The following is a 22,679-nucleotide window of genomic DNA, read 5'->3' on the forward strand; positions in this document are numbered from 1 at the left end:
TGTGTCGTTGAACAATTCATTTCATAAATCTCAATGAAACATAATGGCCTGATTAATATTAATTGCCTTCTCTTTCCTATCCAGGCCTGGGGTGAGGATGGAGGGAAAAAAAGAAGGGGGGGGAATGAGCAGCAGGGATGAATTCTTAAGTGGCATGATTCAATTACCTCCAAAAGATCTCCAAAGATGAGCAGGCAATTACTACTAATTGCAAATAGTGCTACTGATAATGATACCAATACATCACTTTGCTTGGCCCTGTTCTAAACAAGACTACAAGCAGGACCACAAATTCATCACATTAGCGGCCAGCATTCTGAGTCCCGAGGACTTGGATGATTCTGTGTTCTGAATGGTGGAGTAACAGCATCCAGGGATGGCTGAGGTCACCTAATTCCATTCCTGCTCATCATCCACCCACCTCTGGACCCCAACTCACCTATAACCTAGAGACCTGAGTATCCCCTCTGTGATAATCACAGTTTAAAGTAACCACAACAACAAGACCACCTTTCTTTAATCAGGGTCCCCAACTGCTCGTATTTGAAACTTGCTTCCTGGTAAACATCCTACCCACCCCTTTCTTGTTTATCCTGTCAGTGGAAACTAGGACCTGGAAGGGTGGGCAGATGCTAGAGAATGCAGCTCTATTTCCACCTCTGTTGACCTAAACAGCAAGAAATGGGACCTCGATTTGCCTGCCTATGAAGTAGAGATAATACTGATTTTGTACTCTTTTCCTCTGTTCTAGGGGAAATTATATGGGAAATCCATGCTGTGTCTTTCAGAAAACTGCTCCGCATGCATAAACCAGAGATGATGCTGAAGTTTCTTCTGGTATTTGTCCAAAAAAAAAATCACTATGACGCTGCTTGGCAGAACACTAACGGCCTCTTCCAATTTAAGCGACAACAGTCCCGTGGGTCGTGGTTAAGACTATGTCACCATCGACCCCTCTGACAACAGAAAACATGGCAAGTGTCTGGTATCGTGAAACAGTTGAGTCCAGAGAAGACAGGAAGTGGGGGTCTTTTTAGCGGAGCAGGCATTGGTCCACACCTACCACACACACATGCAGTCTGCTCCTCCTCACTGCTCACACAGGGGTCACCCACCTGTTGCCCCTCCAAAGGAGCTGTGAGCCCTCCCTTCATTTCCTCCTCCTAATTCTGCATCGCAAACCTCCACATCATCATACAAGATATTTTTAGGTTTTTTTTAATTAAGGCATAGTTGATTTAAAATTTTTTAGGGCCACGCCTGCGGCAAATGGAGGTTCCCAGGCCAAAGGTCGACTCAGAATTGCAGCTGCCATAGCCTTAGCAATGCAGGATCTGAGCCATGTCTTTAACCTACACCACAGCTCATGGCAACACCAGATTCTTAACCCACTGATTGAGGCCGGGGATCAGGCTCAGAGTCTCATGGATATTAGTTGGGTTCGTTATCACTGAGCCACAAGGGAACTCCTGATTTAAAATGTTGTGCCAATTTCTGCTGTACAGCAAAGTGACTCAGTCTCTCTCTCTCTCTCTCCCTCCCTCTCTCTCGCTCTCTCTCTCTCTCTCTCTCTCACACACACACACACTCTTTTTTTTATTATATTATTTTCCATCATGGTCTATCCCAGGAGATTGGATACAGTTCCCTGTTCTATAGAGTAAGACCTCATCGCTTATCCATTCTAAATGTAATAGTTTGCATCTACTAGCCCCAAACTCCCAGTCCATCCCACTCCTCCCCCCTTGGCAACTACAAGTCTGTTCTCCATGTCTGTGAGTCTGTTTCTGTTTGTTGACAGGTTCATTTGTGCCATATTTGAGATTCTGCATATAAATGATATCATATAGTATTTGTCTCTCTTTTTCTGACTTAACTTCACTTAGTATGAGAATCTCTCTTTTTTGGGGGGCTTTTTGGGGCCGCACCTGTGGCATATGGAAGTTCCCAGGCTAGGGGTCAAATTGGAGCTACAGCTGCCAGCCACAGCAACGCAGGATCTGAGCCACATCTGCAACCTACACCACAGCTCACAGCAATGCCGGATCCTTAACCCACTGAGCAAGGCCAGGGATCGAACCCACATCCTCATGGATCCTAGTCAGGTTCGTTAACCACTGAGCCGTGAAGGGAACTCCAGTATGAGAATCTCTAGTTGCATCCATGTTGCTGCAAATAGCATTATTTCATTCTTTTTATGGCTGAGTCATATTCCATTGTGTATATGTACCACATCTTCTTAATCCATCATAATATAACTTTTTTTAAACCACTGCTCCCCAAAGAAAAGAAGCAAGCAGACCCATTAAAAGGCAAAAGGACACAGCTTCCCCAAAAGGATAGAATTTGTCCTTGGTTTATCCTTTGTCTTGGATTACCCACATCAAGAAGTAACTTTTGAAAAAGAAGTTCTGAGTCCATCAGTGGAATGTCACCTGATTCTATCAGCAGAGGGAATGTCCTGCTCTTTGCCCTGTATGCCTATCAGATTGTATCTCAGAGGAATGGACCTCACCGCCCTGTAGGGAATTGGAGCTTCTACAATGACAGGAGAGAGCTGCCTTGTTAAATGCACCGGCTCACTCTTCCTTGTGCTGTTCACCTGCTTGGATCCCGATATAGGAAAACCTTGCCATAAGAGGCAGATGACGAGACCCCCAACGGTGCCTTGTTGCTTTTGAGTTATGGACCCCGAAGAATCAGGACCCGGTAACCCTTGTCTTGTGTTGTCTAGACTCAAAGAGTTATTCTCACTGCTTCTCTTACTGACCCAGATGTTTGAGCAGGAGTGAGTATCCTTATCTCTATTTCACAAGACAATTCATTTGGATTGGTTCTTCCTCATAGACTATAAATCATCTTCATTCCCATATTGCTAGTGGTAACATAAAGCATAACGTTCAGGGTGAAACTCTCGTACTGGAACTCTAAGCTCCTGTGATGCCCCTGTGTCTTCGTAATCTATCTGGAGCTCTGGGAGTACTCCCTTGAAAGCTGTGGCTAAGAGGGATCACATGAGGCGTCCCGTCCTAAAGCCCCACACTCTTCCAACCTCAGTTAAAGTGTGTGGTCACAACAGTCACTACACACATTTGTTATTCTTAAGCCACCAGGAAAATGTGGCAATGGAAAATGCCAGGGCTTTGTTGATGCCTGAACCCAGCTTCTCATGCAACCAGATGCTGGGATCCATCAGGCTGCCCCAGGAGCCTGGCTGCCTTTCATCTTCCCAGTTATGCTTTAATTTCAAGTTGAGGCCACAGAAACACCCAGATCCACTAGCTATACACCCCAAGAAAGGTCTCAAACTTTTGTCAACACGATGTGTTACTTGACCAGTCTGCTCGACAGGCATTTAAAATTCATCCCCAAAGTTCCTGATTCACTCGGAGTGACGTGAGTCGGGAGAGATCTGAGTTCCAACCAACCCTGCAGGTACTCAGCTCAGCCCTGGGGAGCATGTACTGAGGTCCAGTGCAGAACAAAGGGGTCTTCCTGTTTGGGAATTCCATGGGGAGACCTGGAACCTCATGCTTCTTTTTTCTTTCATTCTCTTAATATTCAGTTTCTTTGCCCCCTAAATGGGAGACCCTCTGTCCTATTTGTAAGGTTTTCTCACACCAGAATGAAGGTCTAAGTGATAGCAAGCCTGGTATGGGTTAGAATGTGCCCCCTAAACAGTATGTGAGAGTCTCAAACCCCAGAACTTCAGAATGGGACAATATTTGGAGATAGGGTTTTACAGGGGTAAGTAAGTCAAAATGAAATCATTATGGTGATTCCTAATCCATAGTGACTGGCGTCCTTAGAAAAAGGGGTAATTTGCATACAGGGAGATAAGCAGCAAGGAAAATGCATGTGAGGATTATAGATTTATGCTATCAAAAGCCAAGAACTCCCACAAGCTAAGAGAGACCTAGAACAGATCCTTCCCTGACGACTTCAGAGGGAGCACAGCCCGCTGCCATCTTTGTCCTGGACTTCTCACCTCCAGGACCCAGAGACAGCACATTTCTGCTGTCTCAGCCATGTGGTTTGTGGTACCTGACTGTGGCGGCCCTAGGAAATGAAGGCGATGCCCAAAGCTCTTGGATTACGTGGTCCCTGTGGATTTGTCCTCCTGTGACATGAGAGTTGTGCTGGAGACTTTCCCCTTGGAGTCAAATCTGGTCAATGTGGACCAGAGGAAAATCCAGGAGCAACTGAGTCCCTGCTGCTTCCTGTGGGTCAGAGTGGAGAAGCTCATCTTTAAGGGCAGCCTGGGGGCCTCCTTCCCGTTCCTTTTGTTCCTCTGTGTGGTTGGGGGGCTTGTGCCACTCTGAGTTATTTCGCTGCAGCAAAGTAACCCCAGGTCTCTTCAAAGGCAATAAGAATAAATCAAATCAGGTGCTAAGGGAAAGTACATTCCACCAACCAGCACTGAGTTAGCTCTTACCAAATGCCAGGCATTCTTCTTACTGCTATATGAAGATGCCGTTTTTACTTGGGTAGCTCACAGGTGAGGAAATAGAACCACAGAGGAATAAGCCACTCACCTGAGATCACACACCTGGAAAGTGGGACGAATGCCAGGCTGGCCCTGCAGGCACAGAGAGGATGGCAGGGAGCACAGAGCACTCCATGGAAGCAAAATATTTTCCCGAAATTTCTTTTGAATTAGTTGTTAGAGAAAAAGGAGATTGCTAGTCCAAAATGCTGTATGGAGAGGTGAGGGAAGGATTCCCCAGAGAAGGTAAAGCTTCTTTACTGGGTTCACTGGGTTCAGAGAAGTCTGACATTTGGCAGCTCAGAGGGTGGCAGAGGGCTGAGAGTGCAGACCCTGTTATTAGACCCTTATCCATCACTGATGTCCAGAGGTCGTCATCGGGAAGATGACCCAATGTCTTTTCCTGGGATGCGCTCTCCTAATAGGCAATTATCACCACCCTCCTCCTCCTCATCACCATCACTTTCCCTTGCACTGATGCATTATTTTTTCTTTTTTGGCCTCCCCACGGCATAGAGTTCCCGGACCAGGGCTTAGATCTGACCCTCAATTGTGGCAGCTGCAAGAGCACTGGATCGAACCTGGGTCCTGGCACTGCAGAGACGCTGCCGATCCTATTGGGTCACAGTGCCAGAGCGGACCTCCTGCCGTGAGGCATTATTGTGCAATCAATAAACGCCTTTCACAGGTATCCCCCTGTGTGTTCGTCATGGCTCCATGCACTAAACAGAACTTGAATCCAGATGAAGAAGAAATAGAACCTCACAAAATTTGGTGATTTGTCTGAGGGCTCCAGCTGAGTTCCTTGAGAGCCAGGACATCCATTCAGGAGTGGAGACCTTCCCCACTGCCCCAATCTCTTTCTACTGCAGCCCCCCACCCAATGCCACCCCATCACCGACCCCAGGTCCAGGCTGCCAGGAGCTATTGGCATGGGGTGCTCTGTCTCGAGCTCTGTTCCTCCTTGCCCATGAGTGATCCTGGGGCTCCCTGCTCAGAGGAATTCAGAACATGCTGTAGTTATTTGTGGAGCACTTTGTCTCTGGGAGATGTGGGCTTACACTGCTCAGAAAAAGCAGCACTTGCCCACACAGACAGCACTGCCCAGGGCTATTAATATCTAAGCCCGGTAGCTTAATGACGAGGTGGAGTGTGGTTTACGCTGGCCACAGGACTTCTCGGCCATGGAGCCTGTATTATTTTACAGCAGCCCTGCTAATACCGCGGCAAGAAGACTCTTGCCCCACCTTCTGATCCAGCGTAGATGGCAGAAGGAAAGAGAGAGGGCCTGGCGTGGAGGTGCCATGGCGTGTCCTCATCATCTTTACTGGGAGATCAGGACAAATGGAGGCTTGAAGTCTCAAAATACTATTTGATTAGTGCCCCCTTGGGATTCTAAAGCATCCCAGGCATTCCGCATTTGCTGTCTTTCTCAGTCTTATGGTTATCTTTGTGCGAAGGGAGAGGGTAAACATTTGTAATGCATTTATTCACCCAGAAAACACGTGTCAAGTCTTTACCATGTGCCTAAACCAGTCTCGGCTCTGCAGATACGCAGACGAGGAGGGTGGCCTTCATTCACTCAATTTCATGGCTTGGTGGAAAAAGGCAGTTAATACTTATTATATCGTGGCGTGATTATTGCCGTGGCAAAACTAAGCATACGAAGCTGTAACAGCATAAAGGAAGGAGGTCACCAACTCAGTCAAGAAGAAACAGAAGCCAAGGAGACTTCAAAGAGGAGAAACTATTGCACTGGGTCTCGGGGATGTGTGGGCATTCCATCAGAAGGAAGAGTAATGGAAAGCCAGGGGGATATATGCCAGCTTGGCACCCAAGATAAAAGAGGGGTTAGGATGATGGGTTATGAAGATGGACAGAAAGAGCAGATGTGCAAGTCATTTAATGTTTGGGGGGGAGGGCTTAGTTTCCAAAGATATTCCAGAAATCCTCTCCAATTCCTTTTTCACAAGGTGGTGTTGGCCACCACACGTCTAGCTATGCACCCACACTTCATGCCATGTGCTTCAATGGGCTCCTGGGCTCCCTGAAGATCTCCTGGGTGCCCTGAAGGTCTCCTGAGGTCTCCACTGCCTCAAGAATTGTGGTGGATCTCAAGAAGAAAGTACTTGTACTGTATAGCACAGGAGAATCTACTCAATAGTTTGTAATAACCACATGGGGACAATAACAGATGTATGTATAAATATAGCTAATTCACTTTGCTGTACACCTGAAACTAATACAACATTGTAAATCTACTACACTCCAATAAAAATAAACTTAAAAAAGCATACTTTATATCAAGACATCTGGTGGCAGAACAATGGCCAAGGCTGAAAGGATAGAACCATGAAACAATAAGGCAAGGGAAACCTACCAGTCGTGACCAGTGAAACCCAGACCCCTCTCATCTGCCTGGGGAGCTAGGAGGCTGGCACGGGCCCTCTAATTGGCACACATGCCAGGCTTGAGAGTCTCCTTTTCATCTGTAACACTTAGGAATCCTCTGGTAGATGCACGTGTCATTACCCAGGTTCACCTGCAGCTCTGGTCCTTTGCTCCAGCCAAGATTAAAAGGCTGGAGGGACCCCAAGATTGAACCATGAAATGTCATTAGCTAAATCTCAGCCCTCACAACTCCCAGGACTAATTATAGAGCAAGGAGCGGCTGGGGCCAGACCCCTTGGATATAAAAAGATTTTATGAAAGGCAAAGGGGAGGCAACAATAATTCTCACCCTATTATATTCCTTTCAATTATTTACAGTAATAGGCACTGATGGCAACCAAATATAGAGACTGGAATCCAGTGAGGTCACACGGGTGTTCTGGAAGCCAATGATGCAGCCTTGGAATCTGGGGACACCATGAGGCAATGTTTCAGCTGCCCCTGCATTCTTCACCTCCCATTGTTCCAATGTCTCTCTCTCTTTCTGTCTCCCCTCCCCCACTGCCAAAGTCAAGAGCACAGACCTTGGTGAGAACTCTAAGCTTTATTTCATGTCCAGGGCTAGCAAATACCTTTCTTCTATTCAGGGTTTTAATAAGACAGTCATACTCAGTCTCCTGACTCAGTTCATGAGAATGGACGTGAGGATTCCAAAGCCCACTGGGGTTGGCGCTGGTGAACGTGACCTACAGATCCCCTGACCGCTAAGAAGCCCTTGAGCAAAAGCTCTGAGCAGCAAAGGTCCATGGGCACCTCCGGGTCTCCCAGATGTCCTGGTGTTGGGTTGACGCCTCAGCTAACTGGCTTCTGGGGGATGAAATGTGGGCAGTGAGATAAACCACTTGAGGAGGGCCCTTAAAAACATCCTGCAAAACCCTCTAGCTCCCTCTTTCACAAAAGAAAGATAAAATTCTTTCCTTTTTCCTTTATTTATTTATTTATTTTGGCTTAGGGTGTCACACATACCAGATGGTTAGCTACAAGACGGAGAATGCTCTTGACCCAGCAGTTATCAGACTGTGACATAAGTAAGAAATAATTCTTAAGAACATGAAGCTAAGGATAACGGGATTTGCTGATGTGGCTCATGTAAACACTAAGAGGCCAGGCAGGCCCTAGGCACAAAGATGTTCATTCTGCATACAGAAAAAAAAATCCAGTGCATTAAATAAATCTCTCACTTTCTTGATCAAAAGGTTCATGATTTAGAATAACCCTTGACATGTAGGCTGGAGGGGAAATTATAGTAAATCAGTCCCTGGGTTGGGCAGCCCCCATGTCACTGATCTGGATTTGGAGCAATTGAACTCCCCCAGAAGTAGGAGGAAGGAGCCTTTCCTAGGACATATTCCAGCAGACTCCCTGGAGCTCTGTGCTATCAGAGTTGAGAAACAAAAAGTCAAAACAAACTTGGCGGACAATTTACAGCAAACACACACACACACACACCCTGTTTCCCATGTATAGTATTCTCACGATGTGTGTCCATCACTGGGAAATTATCAGACAGACGATACTGAAGGGCGCTTATCGTGGCTGCTCCGGTCCTAGCTTATTTCCATACTTCTCAGTGGTCCAGGACACAGTTTTGAAAGGGCCTGGCCATATTTTTAACCCACGACATTTTTTTTTTTCTTCTAGAAATTCCTTTTCTATTTTACCCTACCTCCCCGTCCCTTCCATCTATCTCCACCTCTGGCTCAAATCTCTGAGCTCTTATTTCTGCCATCTCTCCTGACATCTAGTCCTGTGCTCTTAAGGAAAGGGAACATCTGATACTTTAGAAAACAGGACCCCAGGTTTTCAGACTGGTGCTCCCCCCACGTTAAGTCATCCATGAGTCTGATCCGAGAGGAGCCTGGCAAGGGAAGTTTAAGGCTTTCCTAGATTCAGGCGTTTGGTAGTTTTTACCAGCTCAGTCATTGAGGCGGAAAAGCAGAAACAGAAGACGTCTCTGGAGTCCACCCTGCTTGGCTCTGCAAAGCATCACATCAGGAGTTACCGAAGCCCAGGGATTGTGCTAAAGATGATGCACAGATGGTTTCTCTGCCATGCCTCAACCCCCCAACCACCTCAATCACCACCATCTCCTTCCTAAGTGTGCAGCCACCTTGCCTCGCTTTTCCCCAGTCCTCCCCAGGGTATGGCCATGTCTTTCTTCCGCTTCTCCTCCTCTAGCCAGTCTATTTGCTGCTAACAGAATACTCTCCCCAAACCTACCACTGGTCATACTACTTCTCCACCCAGAAGCATTCCATGATTCCCCACTACCTTTTGACAAAATCTGAAGCTGGCATTCACTGCCTCCAAAATTTTACCCACTGTATACTTCCAAGCCCATCCCTCCCTATCCCTCTTCCCAAACCTCCAAACTGCCCACATCAGACTCATCCCATGCCTCCCCACCTACCCTCCTGGGAGGCCACCCTGGCCCCCTGTGACCAGGAAAACCTTCCAGTCCTTCAAACCTTCACCCCACCTGGTAGCCTCCCCGCTCCTGTGGCCTCCGAGAACATGCAGTCTCTCCAAGTTAAAGATGCCAGAGCTCTTTGAAACTCCCATCTAAGTTTAAGCCCTTCTGCCTTGTATGACAGTTTGTACAGTGCTGGTGCTTTTGTCCCCACCATCAGAGTGAAATCTTTGAGAGTGGGGGTCATGCACAATTCATGGTAACTTCCTCTCTGGTGCATGTCTGTCCCTTGGCAGAGTGGTTGCTCCATTAATATATGTCCCATTGAATGCAACAGAAGCAAGGGAATGAGCCTTTCATAAATATTCAACCAGGCTTTTATCCAAAGCAGGAATCAAGAGCTGCCCAGACTTTCCCGATCAGATAAATCTTGAATGATTAAGCTTTCTTGGAAAAATAAGGCGGGGGGGGTTCAAGTCATCAAAAATAAATCATAGCTACCTCATTCTTAGATCTTTGCCTGGGATTTGCCTATAGGCACAAAGGTCTGGCACTGCCCACCCCGCACTCCTGTGCCCCAACCACAAATTGCAGAGCTTGTGGGTCAAGAGGTTGCACCGAAAGCCAGCACTCTCCATTTACCAATTGTTTCCCCACTCCTTCCGCTAATCGATGATTCTCCCTCTGCTAGAAAATGACACCAACTGTGTGTCACTGAGAGTCACCTGCTCCCAGGCCTGCTGGTGCCTCCCAGACCCTTTGATCCTCTGTTTCCATTGTCTCCTGTAACCAATCCTTTCCATTTTGCATTTTCCCCCCTAGATCACCTGATACTGCCAAGCAACCAGGTGTTTCTTTCAGAAGCCAGAAGCTGATAACCTGGGCGCATCGATCTCACCCTGCCTGTGTTCCGGAGTGGAAGACTCAGGGCGTAGATCCTTTCTGCAGAGAGGTGGGTGCCAAGTCCCCCTTTCAAACGCCTTCATCAACGATCTAAAAAGAAATGCCAGCAATGTTTGGAGCTCTAGAAGCACCATTGGGTTAAGTAAATAACTTTAAGAGGCAATTATTTCAAGATAACCTCTCATTAGATGTACAAGTTTTTGGTTAAAAAATACATGAGATACAATGAATTCTCTTACTTTGTAGACATCACTTGAGTACTTACCTTCACTGCTTGATTGTAAATTCTTGGGACAAAAACTATGTCTTATACGTCACATGGCTGACACATCACATCCAGCCCCAAACTGAAAACATAAGCACACATGCCTTGTTGATTTGCTGTTTCTTTAATTATTCCTGGATGAGACATTTTCTTGGATTATACACCTCACTGATCTTTTCCATTAATTAGAACAGGCAATTTAAAATGGTTGCTCAACGTTTTATTAGTCCTCACAGAAGCTCTGTTGATAGGTAGGGATGACTGTCATTTTCTACGCCTTTTGGAATCAAGAGAGGCAGGGGTCAAGACCAGAGAGTTTGAATGATTTTCCAGGTATCAACCAAAAAATTCAGAGTTAAAACCCCTCATTTGGGGGAGAAAACATCACAGGAACAGGGTAAATCCTCTGAACACAGTCAACTGATAAATAGGGTAGAAGATTCTGGAAGGGAGCATCCACATTGCCTGACTTCAACTTGATCCCAACCATCTTCCCTGCACCTCGGGAAAAATACATATACGAGAATCTCATAACACTGGAATATGTTAGGCCTTTCCTCTTGTTTAAAGGGACAAGCCACAGCAACTCTCCCCAGAATCGGTCCATGAAGCATATGGGTGTACGTGGGAGAACACCTGTCTGAGGTTGGGCTTGTCCCTGCAACTTGCATTTGACATTCAGCCAAGCACCACCTTCCCCATCCTTCCTGAGAGGATGCCCCCTCTAGCAGACCCAATAACTATCTTCAAGCACACATCCAAGGTGGAGAAATGAGATGTTACGCCAGCAGACCACGTCTGGTTTAGACACCAAATGGGGAGCTGCTCTGGGCCAATGTTCTACTCAGGGACAGACACTGCATTTGCACACAGGCTCCAGGAGTCCTCTAAAACTCCCAGATTCTGGTCAAACGATACTCATGTCCCTTGTGTGGATGGCCCCCTGGTACAGCCCTAGAATCAAAGGCAATGGTGCTTCTGTAACTTTAAATTCATGATCTAATTCTGTGCATCTTCACCATTTGTATTGCAATCTACTTGGATCACAAGCATTGACATTTAAAACATTTTCAGAGGTTTTGTACACATGGAGGCGGTAAAGCTGCCTGGCAGTGCAACAGGAAGACCACAGAGCTCCTTCCCAAGAAGCAAAGAGGGCTTGATTTTTTTTTCCTTTAGTGAATCCAGTAAATTTCATAACGAGAGTTTTCTCCAAACTTGGAAGAAGCAAAGAATTGGAGGTCAGAAAACCTTAATTTGGCAGCAGTTGTTTATTAATTGTGTGACTTCGAGGAAATGACTTAACCCCCCTGAGTCTCAGTTTCTCCATTTGAAAAATGAGAACCTGATACCTCCTTCACACGGGTATACGCATTAAACGGGGTGATGTGTGCCTAAGTGCTTTGAAAGTGGCTACAAACGATACAGATGCACCTTCCTATTGTTTTGCTCACAGTGCTCCTGCCTGGCTGCATCTACTTAACCCACTCTCCAAGATCCAGAATCAGATTTCAGCCGTATGGAATCCTCCCCGTTGTAGCAGATGGGCTTACAAGTCTCTTGGTCTCTTCATGTAATTAACAGCCAAGACGTCTAAAGCTTGCATTGTTTACGGGGAAGATGCTTCTCGCTCTTCTCTCGCCTGTTCCCACGCCATACCATCTGAACCCACCACCTTTTTGTTTGTTCAGTGCAATTCCTTAACTTTGTGGGCTTCCATGTCCATAGACCCCATTCAGGTCTCTCATCCAGCCATGGATGGCTACTCCCTGATGGGTTTACTTCTGTGATGTACAAGTGTTGGCATATTTGGTGCCTGAATTATGTTTCACCCCCACCCTCTAACGTAAAGAAGGCCCATTTTATTGTTTCTCAGTTACAGGTGAAGAAACTGAGGCATGAAAAAACAGACGATTAAATGATACTGCAACCGTTCAAACGTCCCATCTGCTTCCAAGTCCAGTGCTCTTTATCTGAGGCCACGCTGTCTCATCTTCAAAGAAGCAAGCTGCTTAGAGCCAGGAGGGTCTTTGAGAGAGAGCTCCATCTTACAGTGGACAACAAAGACCCATAGAAGCGAAGACAGGAGGGGGACCTCCCCAAGGCAGTCCCTGTCACAGCCACCATTCCATCTCTGACACTCAGAAGCCCTCGTGGAAGGTGTCTTGGGATGTCCATGGCCTGTGTTTTGCTAGCAAGACACAAAGAAATTGGAGAGACTGCCCCTGACCTTGAGAAGCTTGCTAACAATCAAAGAGATGACGTCAATGTAGAAAATACAGAAAACTAAAGGTGAGCCGAGCATGGGAAGCACTCTTCCCAAGACTGAAGTTTGCTAATCTCTGAAGTGAAGTTTGGTTTCATTGTTCCAGGTCCAGGAGTATAATCCATGCAACAGATTGAGGACCATGCCCTTCCTAACCCAGCATGTTCTCAATTTCTTTGATGACCACTGGTATCACTCAGCTTGTGGGGGCAAGATGGCTTTTCCCTTGTTTTGGTGGGTGCAAGATACCATACAGAGGAGCTAGGACAAGGTTGCCCTCTATCGCAGCACTTTTCATGGGTCCTGCAAGCCTCTCCTGTGTTAGCATTCTGGGTTTTTTTTAATTTTTTTTACTGAATCAGTAGACCTAATTCCCACTTGGCACAACATTTCTCCTAAAGGGGAATTAGGCATTTTACCTAATTGTGGCTGAAGAAGTCTGTGCTGTTTTCCTCCACTTGCCCCAGGAAGATGCATCAGTCTTGTCCCAGGGCCTTGAAGATGTCACAGAATGTCCTATGTCCTTCAGTCGTAGGCATATGGATGCCTAAAGCCAGGCAGCCAAGGAACCCTAGTTCTGATGACTTTTTGCACTCCACCTTGACTTTCAGAAGACATCACATGAGACCGTCTGCTTAGGACATGCCTAGGCTGGCAGAGGTAACTCTTGGACATACACTGGCCATATGCTGACCCAAGGGAACTTGGCAGTGACCAGGAGCCTCTCTTCTATCCTAGTACTCCGCCTTCTTAGGCTGAGAGCTGAGCCAACATAACTTCATGCCTTCTGGACACCTTGACTAAAGTCACCTGGTCCTCAGGAAGGCAAGATGGAATCAATGTGAAAGAGCATTCCCTCAGTCCAGTGCGGGACTAGGACTAGAGAATGGGGTGGGGTGGTGAGGATTCAGCAGCTTCCTGATGCTGAGGCTTGCAAATCCCCAGGTGATGACAGGTACTGCATGGGCACTAAGCCAGTCAAGTTCCAGAGGCCATGCATGTGGCATTTGGACTCAGAGAAAGTTGGCCATGGATCCTTGCTCTTCTGCATATACACTATATGACCTTGAATGGGTTGTTTTAGCTTCAGAGAGCTTCCATGTAGCCTGCCTTGTAGGAGGACCATGGGTATTAGTTACAACGTTTGTAAGCACTCAGAAAAGCTGGTTAGCTATTATCACCTTTATCCTATGCCATGTGTAGTGATAAACACGGTCCAAACAGAGCAGGAATTGAAAAGGCAGTTCCCAGCCTAGCAGAATTTTCTAAAGAGAATTTGCGTGTATGAATGTATATACATTCATACGTACATATGTGTGTGTGTGTGTATGCTCTATGTGTGTGTGTGGTGGGAGGAGAGAGAGCAGTAGTACATAGGAAAAGATTATATGGAAAAAAATCAAGAAGGTAAAAAGGCTGGAAGACAAGGCTCTTGCCTGTGTTTTGGCAACTGCCTCACTGGAAAACTTTGTGCTAATCACATGACCTCTGCTCTCAGTTCCCCCTTTTGGTAAATAAAGATAATACCTCCCTCTTCCATGACACGAAGAAATTTTTGTGAAGGGCAAACATCATTTTGCAAAGTGTCTGAAAACATAAAGTGCTCTACAAATACTATTATGTGCACCTAAATAAGGCTCTGAAAACTGAAATATCCTGTTAGGTTAAGACCAAAGGAACACTGTGCTTTGATTTTCTGTTCCTCATTCTCATTCTCCATAGCCCACCATCCTGACCCACTCTGCCCTCCCTCCTGCCTGAGTCCCCAGTGTTGTACGAGTGTCGTCAGCAGTGTGGCTACATAAGCCACAAGCTTTGGGGAAAATCAGAAGACAACAAACACTGGAAAAGCATCTTAAAAACATGTGTTAAAAAGCACAAATGTGGCAATCATCTATGGGGAAAAAAAAAAAACTAGAATGGAAATTTGATTAATGTTTCCCCTAGAAAATATAGGGCAGAGAAATACTCTGGCCTTGATGGAGGGAGAAGGGGTGGTCAGGCTTTCTTCCTTCACTGCACCTGAACCTGGACCCAGCGGGCCCATCCCTCCCTCCCTTCTACCTTGTTGCCCTTTCGAGGACCTTCTTAAAAGCCCACTGAACTTCCCTGGGCTGGCCTCTGTGCATGTTCTTTCAGTCCCCTAGGAATTTGGCTGTCACTGGTGTTGATTCCTAAAGCAGCCCACCTTGCCCTGCAGGAATGTCAGGATTGTCCTGGCAAGCTCAAAGCATCCGGAGGTCACCCATTCAGCCATCCCTCTACAGCGCTGCTCAGAGAGTGAGAACTTTTCCCATAAAAGGGAATTCCCATCCCAAGCTAGATTGCAGGACCACGTGAGAAGAACTCTGTACCTTTCCCTAGTGTCTATTGCAGAGACATACACAATGGTAGAGAGCGGAGGGCAGGGCAAAGGGCAATAGGAGGGGACAGCACCCCTTCACCAGTGGCCTCAGCATGGGTGATTCCTCTGAGACTGCTGTGGACTCTATCTTCCCCCCAACCCCCTGCACCACCCAAAGTACCTGATGGTGATTTGTAAAATCTGTCACTACTCCAAATGCATCCCACTGATTTTCTACAACCACGGGAAAAGTAACTTGCAGAAATTCATGTGTATTGAACACCTGCTACCCAGTAGGTGCAGGGGTGGGAGTCACCGCCTTCCCAGAACTTCCAACCAATAAAGTCTCCTTCAAAAGATATTTAGGGAGCACCTATGTGGGGGGCTGCACTCTGCTCCGTGCCAAGGACGTGAAGACAACTTAATGGTCAAAGCCAACTCCCTGCTGCAAGGGGAGGCTGCCAGGGCTGCAGGGGGTGTAATTACCCAAGGTTACAGAGAGGAGGCAGGAGGTCAGGTGCCAGCTAATAGGTCACAGCCCTGTTGCTCCATTCGGGCTCTCTTGGGAGTAGGCTCTTGGCTGCCCCAGGACAGACAAAGCATCAGTCCATTTATCAGGACATCTGAGTTCATGTCTTGGCTCCTCCAGTCACTTGGGAACATTCTGAAAGCAAATAACTTTTACCTAAGATTCCTTTATCTCTTCTTTCTTGGGATCATATTTCTTGCGGGTATTTTCTGTGTCAACCGGTGGCCAGTGGTGCCTGGCAGGCTAACTGAGGACACAGGAGAGAGAATAATAGGGGTGATGATGGGAGGGGGCGGGGGACCTGTGAGGGGGTTCTGTGCTCAAGAAGTCACCTAAAAATGCTCTTTTCTGACCAGAAGGCTAAGAAATACTTGGGAAAGCAGGTGAAAGTTGAAAACGTATCTGCGTGGGTGGAGAGGGTAAGGGTGAGATGTGGCTTGGTGTTGTCACCTCCGCAAGTGTCCTGTGTTGGCTCTGTCTCAAAAACACACACCAAAACATTCCAACACTAGTCTCGGCTCTGCAAAATAGTCCCAGTCCGGGCCGGAGGGGTGTTCCGTACAACAGAGGGGGGATAAAGAGGTTTCTAGTTTTCCCTTTTTGCCCCCAAACAGAAAGACGAGGGCACTGCCCCTCTCATGGTGCTGTCACCAGGCTGGAGTCACGCAGCTTCCGCGGCTCTGCGAACGGAGGGCAAGTGCAGGTTCACCTCCTTGAACCTGGCTGGGCTCCACCTGCCACCTCTCTGAGCTCTTCCTGCCAATTAACGCATCCGTCCTTCCCTGCAGGTGGGGAAGTGGCTGTGGCTTCTGTCTGGCTACCGGGCCAGGGCAGCTCTGACTCTGAAACCCCACGTGTGGGTAGGGGCGCACTGCGGAGATGGATGTGTGGAGTCCCCAGGAGTAGAACGCGAGGGTCCGGATGCCACCCTCCTCTCCCTCCTTGAGAGAGGAAAGAGGGGGAAGACCAGGCTGGGGATGGCGGAGAAATTCGGGGGCTGGTTTAAGGGAAACAGACTGAGCTGCTTACAGCCTGCGGAGGCTGCCAGCGGCCCCAGATGGCGCAGAACCTGCTGCTCTCGCTGAAAATTGATTTTGGAGGCGGCGAAGGAAGGAGGAGGGGAGCAGGGGAAGGGGTTACAGAGCAGGGGGTGGGCGAGAACTTGCCAAACGGAGGGTGGAATTTACAGGCTTTGATAAAGACACTTAGTCAAGGCTCTGGGAGAGAGAGGAAGGCCTCGGCAGAGGGGGCAAGGGTCTCCCTTGGGGTCCTGGGTCTGCCTTCTGTCCCTTTCCGCGTGATGCTTTCCCTCTGTCCATCCCCACTCACCCATGTCAGCGGTCCTCCCTCGGTGCTCCCCTGGGCTGCGGGGAGGGCAGGGGAGGGAGGCAGGCCTCAAAAGCACCTCAGAGGGGCCGTGACCCTGGAGCTGGTCTTTCTCAGGGCTCCTGGCTAACTCTGTGCTCAAAATACTCTGTTCTTTTGCTTCAAGACGAGGCGGACCTGCGTGAGCTTCAGACCGGCCGCACCTACGTCTGCCCCCGTCACAGCGCCAGCGGCTCGCCCCTTCCGCAAACACTGCCTGGCACCTGCGGCCCCCCCCTGCACCAAACGCTGGGAACAAAAGTCCTCCAACAGGTGCGACCCTTACTGGGCGTACACTAGCCGAGGCACCACAGATGATAACAAAAGCCCGGGAGTAGGGGGCACTGAAGCTCAGGAAGGGAGAGGCACATCTTGCCAGCAGCTTCTGGGGAGAGGGGGATGACTTCCAGTGCGGAGACTGGATCTGAGATGGGACTTGAGGGAGGACAGAGATGAAGGGGGTGGTGAGGTCTGGGGGCTGGGAAGACAGGCCACTGGCCACTGCCGGCAAAGGTGACGCACAGGAAAGCCCAGGGTGGGGGGAGGGGAGGGGAGCAGTGCCTTTTCACCTGCCCGTCGACAGCGGGGCACAGGATGGGAGTGTGGCCACACGTGGCCTTTGCATTCAGGTCTGCAGACAGTGTGGCCTCACGATGGGCCCTGGGGTGCAGTGACAGGGAGGGGTGGCACAGCAGCCGGCCAGGAAGTGAAACAGGAGGGGAGGAATGAAGCCCCGTGTTGACCAGGTGACCTGTGAATGAAGCAGCAGCGGTGGGAGGAGTTTGGCCTCCATGAAGGAGGCAGACAGTATCTTCTTCGTTGTTCGGAGGACATGGAGACCAAGGAGGACCCAGGCCACGCAGAACAGGTCCAGGAGAGGGCCTTCTGGGAGGTGTCGGTCACAGACGCCCAGCCCACCCAGGCAGCCAGCCCAAGTCTGCAGCCTCCTGCTATGGACCTACTTCCAGCCTCCAGGGACCTCTCCTAACAGCCCAGGGGAGACCTGGCCACAGCTCCCCGTTTCCATAGTATGGAAGGGGAAACTGAGGCACAGAGAGAGGGTGTCCTCAGGGTTTCCCAGGATGTTAGAGGTGGAGCCAAGGAGGCAACTCAGGCTCGAGTCCCTGGCCTTCCCCGTTCCAGAAGTTACTAGGAGTCACAGCACAGCCAGGGCAGTCCCCATAGCTATGGTGGGACAGGAATGCCTGCATTCTCCAAGGACCTGTCTCCGATGCCGTGGCAGTGGGACCGTCTCCGCCTGTTTCTGCATCTCCCCAAACATTTGAGGATGCCTACTTCACTGAAATCACGCTCTCTTCCTTCTCCTGGATTCTTGCCTGGACACGAGCCCAGTAAAAATGCACAATCCCCAGCCCCGACCAAACCCTAAAAGAGGAAAAACATGACCTTCTCCTGGCTGGAGAGTGGTGGTGTTGTTTTCCCTTTTTCTTTTCTCTTTTTTTCTTTTAAAGAAATGATTAAGAGTTGCAACAAATGTCTGCCCAGCCTGGGAAGGGCCACTCTCCCCAGAGGCATGCTGCCACTTGCCCCTAATGCCTGGGTGCTGGCAGCAAATTCTTAATCTGCCCCAGAGGGTCATCATCACCCGGACCTGACAAGCTGACTCCTTTCTCTTGGCTCAGGGGAGAGCAAGACAGCTCTGTTCGTTGGTCCTTCTGTGTGGTCCAGCAGCCATCATCCCCATGGGGACCTGTGGCAAAATCGACCCCGGAACAGTGGAACTGCCCAAAGCACCGCACCCACCATTCCCCAGGAGCCGATTGCAGAAGCAGCTCCCATCGCCCAGCCCACAGCCATCCCACGCGACAATTAGGCAGGGCCTGGGAACACCAGGAGGGCCAGGGATTAAGGAGACACCCAGGGCCACCGGTTTGGGGAGTTCTCGTCACCGCGCTGCCCTGCCTCTAAGAGCGCGTGACCCCTGGGAGAACCACACTGGCCATAGCCCCATAGAAACAACACTCTCCAAATAAACAGACGCAAAAAACCTGAGCGAGGGGGAATAGTTCCCTTCCAGCTGCTGAGAAAGGCAGGGCTCAGAAGCCTGGACCTAAGGGCTCTAGAGTTGGTCCATGATGTCTGGCTTCCCTTTTCTCAACACTTTCTGCCTTGAGACCCCACTGAGGCTCCACGCCCTCTCCTGCTGGTGCCCAGACTGCCTGCTGGAATGCATGTGACCGAGCCGCTCGTACTAAGCCGCTTACACTGGGCCAGGGAATAACAGCGAAGCAGCCAACCTCCACAGAGATGCTCCAGAGCTGAGGGGTACCTTGGGGGAAACAGGAGCTGAGATCTCTCCAAAGATCTTGGAAAGAGTGGAGAGCGAAGTTCTAGAAGGACTGCTGCCGCCTGCCTGTCCAACCTGGACAAATCACCCGAACTCTTTGGACCAGACCCCAACTTTGTCCTCCGTGACATGGGCATGATAGTCCCAACTTCCCACTGCACTTGTCAGGAGGAAGATCCAGTGTATGAAAGCCCATAGCATCAGCGTCACGTCTGACAAGTCATAAGTACATAATGAAGGTTTGCTCACTCCTTCCTCATTCCTTTCCTCGGAGACTCACAAAATCCCTTCCCAGGGCCCCACTTCATCCACCTGCAGGCCCTCCTTGCATCTGAATCCCAGCCTTTCGTGTTCACAGAGCCTCCTGTCTAGAGTCAGTCCTTAGCACCCATCTCGTTAGGAACCCAGAAATCCTATTCACCAGAGAGTCTTCCAGAGGAGTGGCTGGAAGAGGATGGAGTCTGGAAGGAGAGCCTGCCCCACCTTCATCTCATGCAGGTCTTGTCTCTGGGCAGCCGAGAAGGCCATTTTTAGCTTCTTCCAAACAAGCTTCCTGCTCAGTGTGCCCTGAACCCTGACACTGCTCTCACTTCAGCCCGGGGAGGGAGCGAGCCCCAGCAGGCTGGACGGCAGGCCCCCGGGGCTAAGAAATAAGGGCCCTCCAAAGGCTGCAGGAGGGGCGGGGCCAGTGGGGGCCATGGAGGAGGCGGGGCACAGACGTGCCCACCCCAGATTTGCCACTCACTCAGCTCTGGGTGGCTTGCGCACTTTTCTTTCTTTTTTTTTTTTTTTTTTTTTTGCTTTTTAGGGTCGCACCTGCTACATATGGAGGCTCCCAGCTAGAGGTCCAGCTAACGCCACAGCGACAGCCACGCGGGATCCGAGCCGTGTTTGCGACCTATACCGTAGTTCACAGCAATGCCATATCCTTCACCCACTGAGCGAGGCCAGGGATCAAACCCACAACCTCATGGTTGCTAGTCGGATTCGTTTCCACTGCGCCACAACAGGAACTCCATTGATCACTTTTCTTGAGCCTCTTTGTCTTCCTCACTTTAAACTCTGAAGGATAACATCCCTAAAGTGCAGTGGTCTGTGGCCATTGCCATGGTATCACTGCTCTCACTGTTAGGGAATTATGGGAAGTTACCTATAAGCTTTCCTCAATGGGCCAGCAAGGCCACGACACCTCCTCCGTATCTCCTTTAATTCCTGGCTGGATTTTCTCCTTAAGGTTTGATCCTCGGGTTCAGGAGTTCCCTCTGTGGTGCAACGGGACCGGCAGCATCTTTGCAGCACTGGGATGCAGCTTTGATGCCCGTGATAAGCTCCTTCCTTTCTGTCTCCTGTCATCGTCACTCCAGGTCTCTTGTGCAGACCGCAGGAAGAAGGGGTTGTAGAAATAGATTCCTTCTTCTCCACATCCTACTGTTCTGGGCCTCGATCTTTGCAGTGTCACGTAAGCAAGCAGCCCGGAGAGCAGCTCCCCAGGGCCAGGCAAGCCGCTCCTGGCATCATTAGCATGCAGGCTGCGTTCTGCAGGAAGCCCAGGGTTCCACGTGTCAGCGAGTGAGCTATGAGGCGTCACGCGTGCTATTAACAGGCACTTTCCATTTTGGCAGCCTCAGCACTTTCCACTCCCCGTCTGCACGAGCACCGCTCTGTCCTCCATTAATGACCACTTCCAAGCCCTTCCAGCCCCACCTGGGCCATTCCACCGCCCGAGGCCTTCCTCGCAGGCCAGGGCTGGACTCTGGCCATGGTGATGATGCAGAAATTCTCCATGCCGAAGAGGGAGCTGCTTCCTGTGGCCTGGAAAGCACAGGACAAGGGGGCAGTGCCTTGCAAGTGGTGGGCCTTCAGTCGCTCTCTCCACTCTTCACAAGTCAGTGAATTAAAAGTCGACACGAAAAAAGGATTTCCCTATGGCGGAGGTTGTCTGTGGCTGAAGAAGGTGGCGTTGGCTCTCTGGACCGGGCAGGGGATGAAGAAGGAGGAAGGAGGAAGGTGGCCCAAGCCCTGCCGTGTTGGGGCCCATTCTCTGCAAGGGTGGGAGGACTCATCCGACCGTCGGCACCGGAGGGTCCCAGGGGACTTGTTTTGCACACCCCACAGAGGATTCCAGGCATGGCGAGACCTGCTGGGACATTTCAGAGCATGTCAGCCAGAAATCATGACATCTCTCCCATTCTACATGTCCTTGCCAGTTCAAACACTTTATCTAGTTTACTCCCTGCTCAAGAATCCCCAGTGCTTATGAAGGGAAGTCCTAGCCTCTCCCCGATATGAGTCGCTATCTTACTATTCCGGGCTCCAGGCTCCAGGAGCTTTTCCGTTTCCCTAGTAACCTAGGGGTGTGAGAATCTGGGAAATCCATGCCCCAAACTTGTCTTAACGAATAAAATTAATTTTAGTTTAATTATTATTGTATTCACTATTTTATTAATTAATTTTTTTCTGGATTTTTTTTTTTTCCCAAATGGACTTGCGAGTCACCATGAGCCTCAGTCCTCGGACAGTACCGCGACACCAGGCTTGTCTAACCTCGGTCCTCATCTCTGGCCTTGGGAAGGAGGACAATGAGAGAGTGTCCCCGTTTCCACGCCTCTAATGCCCCGCTTCCCCGCCCCTCTCTCAAGGCCAACCGGAAGTCAGTCCCTCTTCTCTGGGGAGCATCCCCCATTCTCCCAGCTGACATTCTTCCTTTACATCCCTACAGCACAGAGATCAGATTGTCCTGAGCTGACACAGGCACGTTGCCTCTCTCTTTAGGTCCCTTATTTCCCTGGCATGATGCTCAGGATCAGGAAGCATCTCAGCTATGCTGAGACCCCACGCAAAAGGCTGACTCATACATGGCATACGTGGATAACTGGTATACCACAAATTTCCTACTGGTGGCCTAGGAGAGGTTCCCTAGGAAAGAGGGCAGGAGAATTAGAAGGAGAGATAGGAATGAGGCCTGAGGTACTCACCTAGAGGCTCCTTGTCCTGTAGGCTGAGGAGCAGTAGCCAAGGCCAGCTCTGGCCATTCCAGACTTCCCCATGGGGATTGGCAGGTGAGAGCTCACTCAACCACCTGCTTTTCTAGCAGAAGGTATCAGTGCCACCCTGTGGCATTCCATCGGACCTTCCTTTGACATGGGCAGCTATTTTCCTTGCAGCTGAGAGAGAGAGAGAGAGAGAGAGAAAGAGGAATCTATGGATCAGGAGGAACATAGCAAAGCCAATTTGGAACGGACTTTGGCCAAGGAAATGTCGCAATCTAACTTTAATGTGATTAAATCAAATTATTTCCAAAAGGGGATGTAATTATGACAGCAACTTCTCTGGGGGCAGGCTGGGATTGATT

The sequence above is a fragment of the Sus scrofa genome, chromosome 5 (genome assembly GCF_000003025.6).
Source record: "Sus scrofa isolate TJ Tabasco breed Duroc chromosome 5, Sscrofa11.1, whole genome shotgun sequence".
NCBI lineage: Eukaryota > Metazoa > Chordata > Mammalia > Artiodactyla > Suidae > Sus > Sus scrofa.